Source organism: Saccopteryx leptura, chromosome 7 (genome assembly GCF_036850995.1).
Source record: "Saccopteryx leptura isolate mSacLep1 chromosome 7, mSacLep1_pri_phased_curated, whole genome shotgun sequence".
Classification (NCBI taxonomy): Eukaryota; Metazoa; Chordata; class Mammalia; order Chiroptera; family Emballonuridae; genus Saccopteryx; species Saccopteryx leptura.
The window spans coordinates 74,859,895-74,873,007 of record NC_089509.1 but is presented as its reverse complement, the minus strand read 5'-3'; the positions used below and the strand labels follow the sequence as shown (position 1 = coordinate 74,873,007).

At 34.7% G+C, this 13,113-nt stretch overlaps 1 pseudogene; it reads right to left on the bottom strand.

Moving 5' to 3' along the window:
• Positions 1-1,334: 1,334 nt before the first annotated feature.
• LOC136379013 (eukaryotic translation initiation factor 3 subunit J-like) overlaps positions 1,335-13,113 on the bottom strand; it is a 32,559-nt pseudogene continuing 20,780 nt past the window's right edge.

The following is a 13,113-nucleotide window of genomic DNA, read 5'->3' as shown; positions in this document are numbered from 1 at the left end:
AGCTTTGATTGAGGCTCTCACTGCATATGTAAGAGAAATTAAAAGTATTTTGTGTTCTGTCCTTACTTTTGAGCTTGTGACAGTTTAAAAAAATAAAGACTTTAACCACAAATTTAATTAAATTGCTTAGAAGAAAATATATAATAAAGAACACTCAATCTATATTAAAAGCCATAACCTGAATTATGAGCTCAATTACACTAAATAAACAGTTCTTCTAGCTACTTAATTAGGCCTTAGTATCTAAATAACCAAATCATTTCCCCAAATAAATAAGATGAGGAAGGGAGCCCTATACCTTTGTTGTTCTAAGGTGCCACTATTAAGGGCCTGACAAATTATTTTTGTTTTTAAGCTATTAACTACTTGTCAAGCATTTATTAACTTTTGCAAGTGTATAGAGAACTCTAGTCCCAAGAGCTGTGCTCTAAGCTCTTCAAAAAAAAAAAAAAAATTCTCTTGGGAGCTAACAAAATTAAATCCTCACAATACTGATTTTATTAATTAGTTGCTTTATAAAACATTACAGATGTCATAATTGTTAACATAACAATTTGCTAAACTGTAGTTAACTGGTAAAGCTTGCTGAGCATATTTTATAAAGGAAAAGAAATGCCAAAACCCTGTTTAAGTTGTTCCATTGCAGCCTAGGAGATCAAAGGAGATTTATTTCTCAGACACTTAAACCAGGCAAATAAAGAAGGTAGGGGTTGCCTCCTCCATGTGAAGCCCTCCATCAGTAGAATAGTCTGATAAACTAGACAGTCTGAACTCAAGAGATTCCACAACTTGTAAGCAATAATGGAAAGGTTTACCTTCTTCAGCTTCAAAGTTAGAAGGTTTTGGTCATTTAATTTTTAAGTATCAAATAGTGCTTCTCAGCTGCCATATCTTCACTCTGAGATAAACAGTCTTCTTCACAACTTATATTTGATATCTTCGCACTCAATTTACTAGGTGCACACCACATGCCGTCGCTGTAAACGGCTTTTTCTTGACGAGTTTTGAAGCAGTTCAATGAGGTATAATTTAGGCTGTATTACCAAATGGTGCTGAGTAATACTACACAATTTCTATCATATTGCATCCTTTGTCTCCAATTTAGTGACTGCTGGCACAGAATCAGATAGCAACAATGACAATCTTACTAGATTTCTTTTTTAAACCTTGGATTTAATGGCAACTGAGGTTTCCAATTTTAACCCCTCAGCACCAAAATCCACGTTCCCTTGTTTGCATTACCAGCTACGTGTCAAGCGGTTCAATAACCAACGCAAAAGACACTGCACTTCTTATTGTAGTGTTTGTCAGAACTGCAAGGAAAGGAATTTGTGCTACATGTTGAAGGGATTGTGTGCAACAGAAAGAAGACGCAAGAAAAGATAAAAATCTTCATAGTCTTGTATATATCCTCAATCATAACCACCACAATTTGCCAGATGGTCGTCCATGGCGGCCTTTAATCCCCCTCCAGGAACCACACCTTGCTTCTCCTTTTTGGCTTTACTTTGAAGATAAAAGAGAGTTCATTTATAATACTCTACGCACCGTGTGTATCTTATCTGGTATTGCAACCTTCAAAGAGACACCAATGCCTCTGGTCCCAGAAAAACTTTAGTTCTCTAAGGAAGATCCCACACTTAATCCAGGACAATCTCTATCATTAGATAGAGAAACCAAGACTTGGTTCAGAAACCAAGACTGAACGTACCTATTTAGGAAAACAAAAAACAAAAAGACAGTAAACGTTGCTCACACTCTTGTTCTATTCCATTTTAAGTGGTATTGGTGAATTGCTTGAACTTTAAGTTTTTTAGGCTTGTATTACGCCTGCATTGCTACCCTAATGTAATATACTCTGCTCACACACAGCTTGCTCTGACCTTTTCTTGTTTTCATCTCTCACTACAAAGCACCATCAATAAATTGGTCATTTTTACAAGTCATCAATTTCCAATAAAATACACATATCTCATACTAAGGCTTCCAAAAACTGGCATAATACTGTGACTTTTTATACTGTACAATTTTATCTTTTAGTATCTTTCTAAACTGTGAAGTCATCTCTTGAAGATGGGTTCATAACATCTATTCTGTAAACCGTATTAGCAACCCCAAATGTTTCTTTTGCTAATTCAAGATCTGGTTCTTCTTGTAATTTCTTTAGCAGCTGTTTATCTCATGGTGTAAGAACTTGAGATTTTTCAGGTTCTTCTAACCTCTTTTTAATTTCCTCTTGCCTTTTCTTTTGTTGCCGTTTTCTTTTATCTTGTTATTTCTTTTCTGAAATTTTTACTTCTGGTGTTATTTGTTCCTTTCTCCCTTTTATTTTCTATCATCGTAATCCCAGTTTTTCCTGACATTCTCTTCTTCGTCCTGCTCTCCCTCTGGGTCCCTGTCAGTGGTCCCTGCCAGTAGAGCTGCCGCCCACATCATCTGCACCAAGTCCTCCACCGAGAATGTAGCCGCGTCCCAGGCATCCCTGCTGGGTACAGGTCGAGGTTGGTACTACATGGAACATTTCTGAAGGATGCACAAGAAAATACTTTTCTCTACAAGGAAGCTGGACACTTGTGGAAATAAGACTTGAGAAAAAGCCTTATTTTACCTTGTATAATCTTTCTTCAACCTGGAAATGCTGAGGTCGCCGGTTCGAAACCCTGGGCTTGCCTGGTCAAGGCACATATGGGAGTTGATGCTTCCAGCTCCTCCCCCCTTCTCTCTCTCTGTCTCTCCTCTCTCTCTCTGTCTCTGTCTCTCTCTCTGTCTCTGTCTCTCCCTCTCCTCTCTAAAGTGAATTAAAAAAAATTTTTTAAAAGTAATCTTTCTTATCAAATGCATTTTATACATAAAATTATAATGGAAGTATTTTATTAACGTAGTGCCTTAGTGTTGGTGGTAACTCAAGATGAAATTAAGACATAAATTATTCCATGTCTGCTTGGTTTAGTGATCAATTCTATCAAATTCACTATCTTTTATTACCAGTTTCTAAAGTATCTTTGAGTCTATGTGGAAGCAGCATGATCAGGAGGTTTTGAAGGTCAGGTGACTTAGTGGATCTCAGTCTGGGCTGTGAGTAAGAATGGGGCTTCCCAAAGTAGACTCCTGGACATAGTTGGAATTTATATTTATTTTCTTAAAGATATTTTGTTCATGAAGCAATTACTTTTTAAAACATTTCTCCTAATAAAAGCATTAGAAATTATATTTTAAATTTTAACGTATTATAACCAGTAAAATATTGTTTGCTTAAATGTAAAATTGTTATAACAATCAAATAAATATTTTCTACTTTAGCATCTATTGTAAATTACCACCTATATTCATGCTGTCATGCATCTCACACACAAAGTGACAGAAGCACATGATAAATGTTTCTGATCCTTACTGCTTGGCCGTGTCTGAATTCACGTCTTCCAACTTGGCTAAGATCTATTTTTTTTTTTAATTCCGACATTAACTATTTTTAATTCATTAGTTTGGCACAGTATAATAAGAAGTAATATGGAACATATTCTATACCTTAAGGACTAGCCATAAAATTACAGACATAGAGTACATTTCTAAAACAGTCCCTCCAATGGACCAAAGCCAGTGTGACTCAACTGGACAAGAATTATTCACAGAAAAGTGTGCTTTTGTTTTCTTACCTCTCACCCCTTCTCAGTGTCTCATTTCATCAGTCAATAAGATGTAAATAAAAGTGTATGCAATTTTTCCTAATCAACTAACATTTTTTTTCTGAGAAAGTGTTTTACTAATCAAGTTTTTAATTAACACATTCATACAGAAAAGTTTGCTCTTTAAGGAAACCGGAAATCTTTTAGAATTGTAAATTATGTCTGATTTTTTTTCTAAATTTTTAAGATGTTATATAAAAAGATGGATTCTTTTTAATTTGATATAACAAAATTACAACATGCAAAGTATTTATTTCATTCATGTTGACTAATATTGCAAATATGTAACATATTATAGAGGTTACAGTGAGCAAAGATTTGGTAGAATTTCTTAAATATAAATTAAAGAAAACATAGAGCAATTCTTTATCTCAAAATTTTATAAATTTAAGAAACTTTCTGCTTAGGAATCTAGCCAATTCCAGAACATAATCTAGCAGTTACCTTTGGGGCCAGAAATATCACCATTCTCAGTAACAAGAAAGGTCAGAAAGTCAGTATCTTTACCTGGAAGCTTTTCACATCAAACAAAGTCTTGAGAAATGTATATTAAATAGGCAGGCAATTTGAAGAATATGTCACAAATTTCTATTAATAAGAGATAATTAAATTTCCTAGGTCACTTTTCACCAGAGATAAAGATTCAAGAGATTTTTAAAAGTTAGTGTTATAATTATACAGGAATAAGAATTTATGATAAAAGATACTTTTGACATGAAACAAATAAGCAATGAATGCTTCTTTTTTAACCATAATTATTAGTCTACTGTTATCCATCTTCACAAAAATATTTTTAATTAGCAGAAATCATATAGGAGCAAAAAGCTGGCATTTATTTGTTTTCTTACAATTTTCTTTATAAATTGTCCTCTCAAGTTGCTGGGAATAAACAGTCCCCTAATTCCATAGAGGATATTCTAACTACTAGGATGGAGCTTAGGGATATTTCACATTGGGGTTTATATTTGTACTGGTTCTTAAAAATATATATATATTTCTAATCAGAGAGGAGCAAGAGCAATGAACACCAGAATAACAGTTGATACAAACACCCCAGGGGTATTTTATAAAAGTAGTAGTACAGAAAATAGAAAAAGAAAATCTGTAAAGAGTAAGCAGAGTACACAGGAAGGGCATGAGGTGGGATACAGTGGCTGGTGTAGGCTGAGGTGCTAATTAAATGGATCTGACTCTATAGACCATGTGAAGTTGTAGGATAGTTCAAGAAGAGTTCAAAGAGGCCATGTGCATTTTACTTTTTTTTTTTTTTTTTTTTGAAGCTGGAAACGGGGAGAAACAGTCAGACAGACTCCCGCATGCGCCCGACCGGGATCCACCTGGCACACCCACCAGGGGCAAGGCTCTGCCCACCAGGGGGCGATGCTCTGCCCCTCCGGGGCGTCGCTCTGCTGCGACCAGAGCCACTCTAGCGCCTGGGGCAGAGGCCAAGGAGCCATCCCCAGCGCCTGGGCCATCTTTGCTCCAATGGAGCCTTGGCTGCGGGAGGGGAAGAGAGAGACAGAGAGGAAGGAGGGGGGGAGGTGGAGAAGCAAATGGGCGCTTCTCCTATGTGCCCTGGCCGGGAATCGAACCCAGGTCCCCCGCACGCCAGGCCGACGCTCTACCGCTGAGCCAACCGGCCAGGGCCCCATGTGCATTTTATAAATCACAAATAATTTCAAAAATGCAGCAATAAACACTGCATGGTTTGCAGTCTTAAAATCTTAAAAATGGACTCTTCCTTAGAAATTTCCAAGGAATTTTAGTCTCTCTTTGGCCTGAAGATTGCAATTACTTCACCTCCAACAGATTCAGTATATTAGAGAGCACACTCAACACGAAGACAGGGTGGTTATAAAAAATATTTCAAAATGTCTTTTTAAAAAAGGAATGTATACATAAAATTTTTTTCTTTGAAATGCATAAACTCTTATGAGTACAGACTATATTAAAAAGATTAAGTATTTTAAATCATATTTATACTAACATATTTTTCAGTGTTTATTCTTATTACTAAGATTTTATTTAGTCTTTTTATAGAATGTTGCATTCAACTAGCGATTCTACCTGTTATTCACAATTTTATTAAGAATAATTATACCTAAAATAACACTTATTTTATTTATATATATAATAATTTTTTATATATTTTAAGAACATTTTATAATATTTTATTTACCCAAGAGTATAGTAGTAACTTTGTTTGTTCATTGTTCTGTTTTATTTGGAAGGGTTTGATGGAAGCCCTTTGAGGTTTTCTTGAATTAGACACCTAAAATATTTCTAGAAAAATTCAAGTATAATTTTAATATAAAAACCTTGTATAGCTCTGGTCAGATAGCTTCACTGGTTAAAGGATCATACTAAAGAGTGGAAGTTGCCAGTTTGATCCCAGATCAAGGCATGTCTAGTAACAGATTGACTTTTTTTTTTTCTCTCTCTCTCTCTTATTCTTTTGCTAAAATCAATCAATAAAATAATAATAATAAAGAAAGGGGCTTAAAAAAACTTGTATAAAATATTTTTAAAATAAAGCTTACGTTTTGTTTTTGACACATTAGGAATTCTAGAAATAGCACAATGTAGAACAAAATTTGATTTCTACTTTAGTTATCTAGAAAAAATATAGTAATTCTATATGAATAGTCATTAACATATTTAGACTGAAATCAGAATTCCTAGTTTTAATTGTGTACTGCCATTTACTACTGCAATGACTCTTACTGGCCTAGATTTACCTTTTACAAAGAGGGGAAGAGAGATTTTCCATCTCTTTTCCTGGTCGGTGCAGTGTACATGGTGACACCTGGAACTAATGTAGCCATTTTGCAAGCATGATGGATAATGTGTACAGCCAAAGGTGACACTAGAAGACAGTGATGAGAGGGAAAATCACTGAGAAATGGAGTTGAAACTCTGATTAAACTATTTTTGAGGACTTCCTACTTCTAAAATTTTAAGTTTCGCATGAGCTGGTACAAAACTTTCATTGTTTAAAAGAAATTTTAAAAGAGTTTTCTGTGGCAGGTGAAAAACCACATAATTGACATTGACTGCAATATTCTGAAATTAGAAATGATATTTCATCTAATTCTATTGTTCATTGTATTATTTAATTTTCACTTAGTTCAGTGTGTAGAGTATCCTGGGCATTGAATAAGGAATGAAGATAAGGGGTTTCAGAAGAATCACTTCAAAGACTTAGAGTGACTAGGGAGAAATCTAGCACATAAATAGAGAATCTTTGCTAAAATATTTTCTGTGTTGTGTGCATGTGCATGTAGAGATGTAGGTATCAACACTATATTTAGAATATTCATGGAAGAGAGTCAAACACCGCTTCTGAGGGTGTCTGAAAGAATCACTCATTACTAAGGTGAAAAAAGCAGAATGACTAAATGTATGAACAAAGTCATAATGCAAAAACTGACAAATGTCTTGAAGGGGTTATTTAGCTAAAACAGCATGTGAGGTGAGGATTAAAGAGTGATGAAGTTGCAAGAATACATCATAAATAGATGATATGTATTGTTCTGAAAATTTCAGGCTTTTAATATTCTAAGTTGGAAAGTAACAGTTATTTTGAGCAAAACTATTAAAACAGTGAATCTACTGGTATTTACTGACGCAGTAAAATTCATGGGGTGTCTGAAAGAGACTGACAGCAGATAAAAGAAATCATGTATATATATGAGGAGAATGTTATTTAAAATAAAAGGTCATAAGAACTAATAGACTGCTTATTCTGACAATCACATAATGATAAACATTTAAAAGAATATCATGTCTCCAATTTAAAACAAGATGGAGCAAAACAGTAGTTGCATGTGTTTGACATTTTGTTTAAACTTAGAGGAAACTGTGTTGTTTGACAGAATTAAGAAAGATGCTAGTTTATGCTGCAGCAATGGACAATAGCAAATCATAAACTGTAAGAAAAGTTTGTCTTCTTTAGTCAAAAATGTGTGTGTCCAGAGATTCACAGTTTTTGCCCCTTTATACATGCATTATGTCATGATTGAGCACAAAAGTGCCCCAACTATTGACTTGGATATTACAAATAAAGTAGTGCTTGTTATATTTACCAGTATGGAATCCACAAATAATGATAAACTATTAATACATTCTAAATTTTAAAATAAAAAATAAAAATATAGGACTTTTTTGCCCATCTCTATTTTTGCCACCTCCACTCCATCTTTCCTTTTGGAAACTACTTTCAGTTTCCTGTGAACTTACATATATGTGTACTTACAGAAATAAACATTTTTTTTTTACATAAATAGATCTCAAGGAAATAAAAAAGTCTGTCTTGAGAGGTTTTCCAGTTCCACATATAAGGGCTTGAAAGTTGACACTCCTTCCTAACAGGTGGAAAACTAAAGAGATTGAAAACCAACAACTCTTTTTGGATCCATAAGAGAGGGGAGAACACAGGGCAGATTATGCCCCCAAGACTGGAGAGACAGAGAAAACTAGGAATCATGGTTTCCTGAGCAGAGACTAACCGGCTGAAAGGGCCCCAAGAACCAGTGTGGGCGTAGGAAAACATGAACTATAATTGATGAATTTCTGGAAGCTCATTGTGGACAAGTGTGAGAGTTATAAACTCCTGGGGGACCTAATCATCGGGGTGTCCTCCACAGTATTGTGAGATTTACCTACAAAAAAACGTCAACCGGGTTCCTATAGTAAATATCAGAGAAAAATCCCTTTATATCTCCAGCATGGGAAGAGGAATTTTTTTTTTAAATGCACCGTCTTCTTAATAAGGCCTACTATTAGGGAAAACTAGCTAATCAGAGTCAATCCTGCTGGGGTATTATTAGAGCCTAATTGGCCTTAAGACAGAAAACACCCAACTCTAGCCCCCTCTAGCAATTCTGTTCCATATAAGCTGAAAAAGTTTGAGAAACTCTTGTGAAGTTTATATTCCAGAGGCACACTGGAATATAAGACAGGAATCTAGTTTTAGGGCTATGGAAGTCTTCCCCTTCCCCCACCCATCTTTACTGAGGCCTATTTACAGCAATTCTTTTACCTAGTATAGTACATCATGTCCAATTGTCAAGAAAAAATTACAAAGCATAACAGAAGACAAAAAGCACAATTGGAAGATACAGAGCAAGCATCAGCACCAGACATGGAGGGGATGTTGGAATTATCAGACTGGGGATTTAAAACAACTTTAATATGCTAAGGGCTTTAAGAACAGATGTGTAATATAAACAAAGAGATGGAAATCCTAAGAAAGACCAAAAAGAAATGCTACAGATGAAAACATTGTGACAGAACTAAAGAATGCCTTTAATGAGTTTATTAGTAGACTGAACACAGCTGAGAAAAGTCTCTGGGTGAGAGGATATAGCAATAGAATCCTTGAAACCAAAAAGCAAAGAGAACAAAAACCAAAAGAAAAAAAAAAGAAAGAAAGAAAGGGCAGGTTATTCACAAATTGAAACAACTACAATAGGTATAACATATGCGTAATGAGAATAGCAGACAAGAAGAAAGAGAGAAAAAAGATGAAATTTTTGAAACAATGAGAATTTTGCCAAGTAATTGTCAATACCAAACCACTGATCCAGGAAGCACAGAGAACACCAAGCAGGATGAATGTTAAAACAAAACAAATGAACCAAAACACAATGTAAACTATACGTAGATATACTCTTTTCAAACTATAGAAAATAAAACATAAAGAAAAAGTCCTGAAAGAAACAATAGGATAAAAACACCTCACTAATACAGAAATTAAGATAAAATTTTCATTTGTCCTGACCGGGTGGTAGCGCAGTGGATAGAGCATCAGACTGGGATGTGGAGGACCCAGGTTGAGCTTGGGCTCATCTGATTTGAGCCAAGCTCACTAGCTTGGACCCAAGATCGCTGGCTTGAGCAAGGAGTTACTCGGGCTGCTGTAGCCCCACAGTCAAGGCACATATGAGAAAGCAATCAACAACTAAGGTGTTGCAACGAAAAACTAATGATTGATGCTTCTCATCTTTCTCTATTCCTGTCTGTCTATCCCTATCTATCCTTCTCTCTGTCTCTGAAAAAAAATTTCATTTGGCTTCTCACAAACTATGCAAGTGAGAAGAGAATGAGATTTAATCAGTTCTGAGAAAAACTGCCCACAATTTAGAATTCAGTACTCTATGCAACTATCCTTCTAAAGTGAAGGAGAAATAAAAAATTTCTAAGACAAATAAAAATTGAGGGACTATATTGCCAGTAGGCATAGCTTGCAAGAAATGTTAAAGAGTCCTCTAGAGAGAAGGGAAATAACATAGTCAAAAACAGGGGTCCCCAAACTTTTTACACAGGGGGCCAGTTTACTGTCCCTCAGACCGTTGGAGGGCTGGACTATAAAAAAACTATGAACAAATCCTTATGCACACTGCACATATCTTATTTTAAAGTAAAAAACCAAAATGGGAACAATACAATATTTAAAATAAAGAACAAGTAAATTTAAATCAACAAACTGACCAGTATTTCAATGGGAACTATGGGCCTGCTTTTGGCTAATGAGATGGTCGATGTCTGGTTCCATATTTGTCGCTGCTAGCTGTAACAAGTGATATGATGCGCTTCCGGAGCTGTGATGCACGCATCCTACGTCACCAGAAGTAGTACTGTACATGAGCGACGCTGCGCTTTGTGGCGCCACCACATACAGTACTCCTGTGCTCCTCTCATTGACCACCAATGAAAGAGGTGCCCCTTCCGGAAGTGTGGTGGGGGCCAGATAAATGGCCTCAGGGGGCTGCATGCAGCCCGCGGGCTGTAGTTTGAGGACCCCTGGTCAAAAACTTAGATCTACATAAAGTAAGAAAGATCATCAAAGAAGGAATACATAAATGTAAAATGAAAATCTACTATTTTTCTTATTTTGAATTCATTTAAAATATAACAATTTGTTCAAACTAATTCCAAAAATATATTCAGTTGTGCATGCTTATATATATCTTATGTACATATACATTTTTATATACAAAGATATATATATGTTTATGTATGCTTATATATAAGTAAAATTAATTATAACAATGTCACAGCTGATGGGCAGGGGGAATCAGGGTTATTTTGTTGTTATAAGATACTCACATTTCCAATGAAGTAATAATGTTATTTGGAAGTCAATATAGATTAGCTGTAAATGTATATTGTAAGCTCTAAGAAAAACACTAACAAAAGGTTAAAAACAGACGTATAATTGATATTCCAAGAAAGAAGACCAAATAAAATCATATATAATAATTAAAGCACAGAGGCAAAGCTCTGTCCTGAGACACCAAGGTTGCAGATTCAATTCCTGGTCAACGCACTTTCTAGGAAGCGACCAATGAATGTACAACTGAGTGGAACTACATACAAATAAATGCCTCCCCCCTTACTCTCCGTCTCTCTAAAATCAATCAAGAAAGTTTTCTAAAACACACACAAAAAAACAGAAAAAGAATGGGAGATAAAATAGGAATGAAAACAAGAGCGACAAATAGAAAACATTAATGAATATGATAGCTATTATTCAATCTATGTCAATAATCAGTTTGAATGCCAGTGGTCCAAATGCACCAATTAAAAGACATTGTTAGAGTGTATCAAAAACCAGGACCAACTAAATATGGTTTATAAGAAACCCAAATTAAATATAGAAACATATATGATTAAAAGTCTATGGTGGAAAACAATACAGCATGTTTAAACTAATCAAAAGAAAAATCAATCTTCATAGAAATAGAAAAGAATGGACATACAGTGGGAGATGATAATAGACTAGACTCAATTGGTAGGGTTAGTGTATGGTGAGGTAAAGTTGTAAAAAGATTTAATCATACCCTCCTAATCATCATGTTAGGATAATTAAATGATATATGTGTCAAGTATGTAGTAAAGTTCATTAACTGTTAACTATTGTTTTTATTTATTATTTTTAATTTTTTAATTGAATTTATTGGGGTGACATTGGTTAATAAAATTATATAGGTTTCACATATCATCTGTATATTGCATTGTGTATTCACTACCTCAAGTCTCCTTCAAATGTTGCTTTTACTGTTTGGAATATTTCATCTCAAAGCCTCCCCATGAGTGATGTTTTATAAAAAACACATAAGAGCTCTGCAAGGATCAAAACTGGTTTATCTAACATTGTCTTGAATCAATTTCAATATTCTTTATTTTGCCAGTCTCTAAATTTCATACTAGAAATTTAAAGGTTTCTTAGCTTGACACTAGAAATTTTTTAAAGAAACTTCTTTCTCTGGCTTAACTCTCCACATTCAGTCCTATGAATATATCAGTATTTGTCCTCTGACTCTAGGCTTCCACAGTCTTGCTGCGTAGGATTCATAATAGCCCACAGTGGGAGGACACCAATTATATGTATTATGCTTCTCAAATGTATATTGACATTTAGAAATAATATACTGTATTCTGTTTTCATTAGTTGAAAACCGCCTCTGAAATATGTCGATGTTGAGGTCATTACATCTCTTTCACTTTGCAAGTGAATAACTTCACCAACTTCAATAATTTTTTATATTCTTTTATAGACATGAACACAACCACAGAGAGCTTTGTAAACACCAGCCCCATTAAAAGTAAAGTTAGCAGGTGTATTTTAGCACACATTTAAATTTAAGTGAGGGCACTGGAAATAACTAGTTTTCTTCTCTAATGGTGACGCAACTCTCCGTTACTGCATGTACTCTGAGTAACACATATCAGCTATGGGAACAGTTCAGATTTTTAGTACATTTTTCTCAAAGGTGGAATCAAGGGCAAAAATCTTACTGACTCTCTTATGCCAGAACTTAAAACAACAGTAGTTACTTCTTTTTATGCTTTCGGGGAATAGATTTACACATTATAACAACAATGACTGGCATCAACTAACCATATTTCATATCCAGAACACGAGGTCTGAGTAATTGATTACTTTAAAACATGTGGCCAATTACATGACTTTTCTGTCATCCAGAATGGGAAAATTAATCTTCACTTCACCTTCTTAAAAGACAAAGAAATCTACAGCACTATAGTCCCAGGAAATAATTCTCTGATTTCTATTTTTAATTGATATAAATGATATGTAAATGCTTTTTTAAAAATCAGTTACCAGGGATAAGATGTGAGTTCACTGAGGACTCTACTATACCAGCAAGACAACCAGGTGACTCTCCAATGATCATTGCAATTGTCCAGTTGATAATGAACCCAATGAAGTAAACAAAATAACAATAGTACAATAATAAATAAGTACACACACACACACAAAATGCTACGCCAAATCCTCAGAAAACAGTTCTCATCAAATCATAATATTTTACGAATCAAATAGGTAATGTTTTATTTAGCCTCCTTTTATGTCTTTATCTTTTATATTGGCTGCTGATACCCTCTTTGACAGTAGATGATAGTA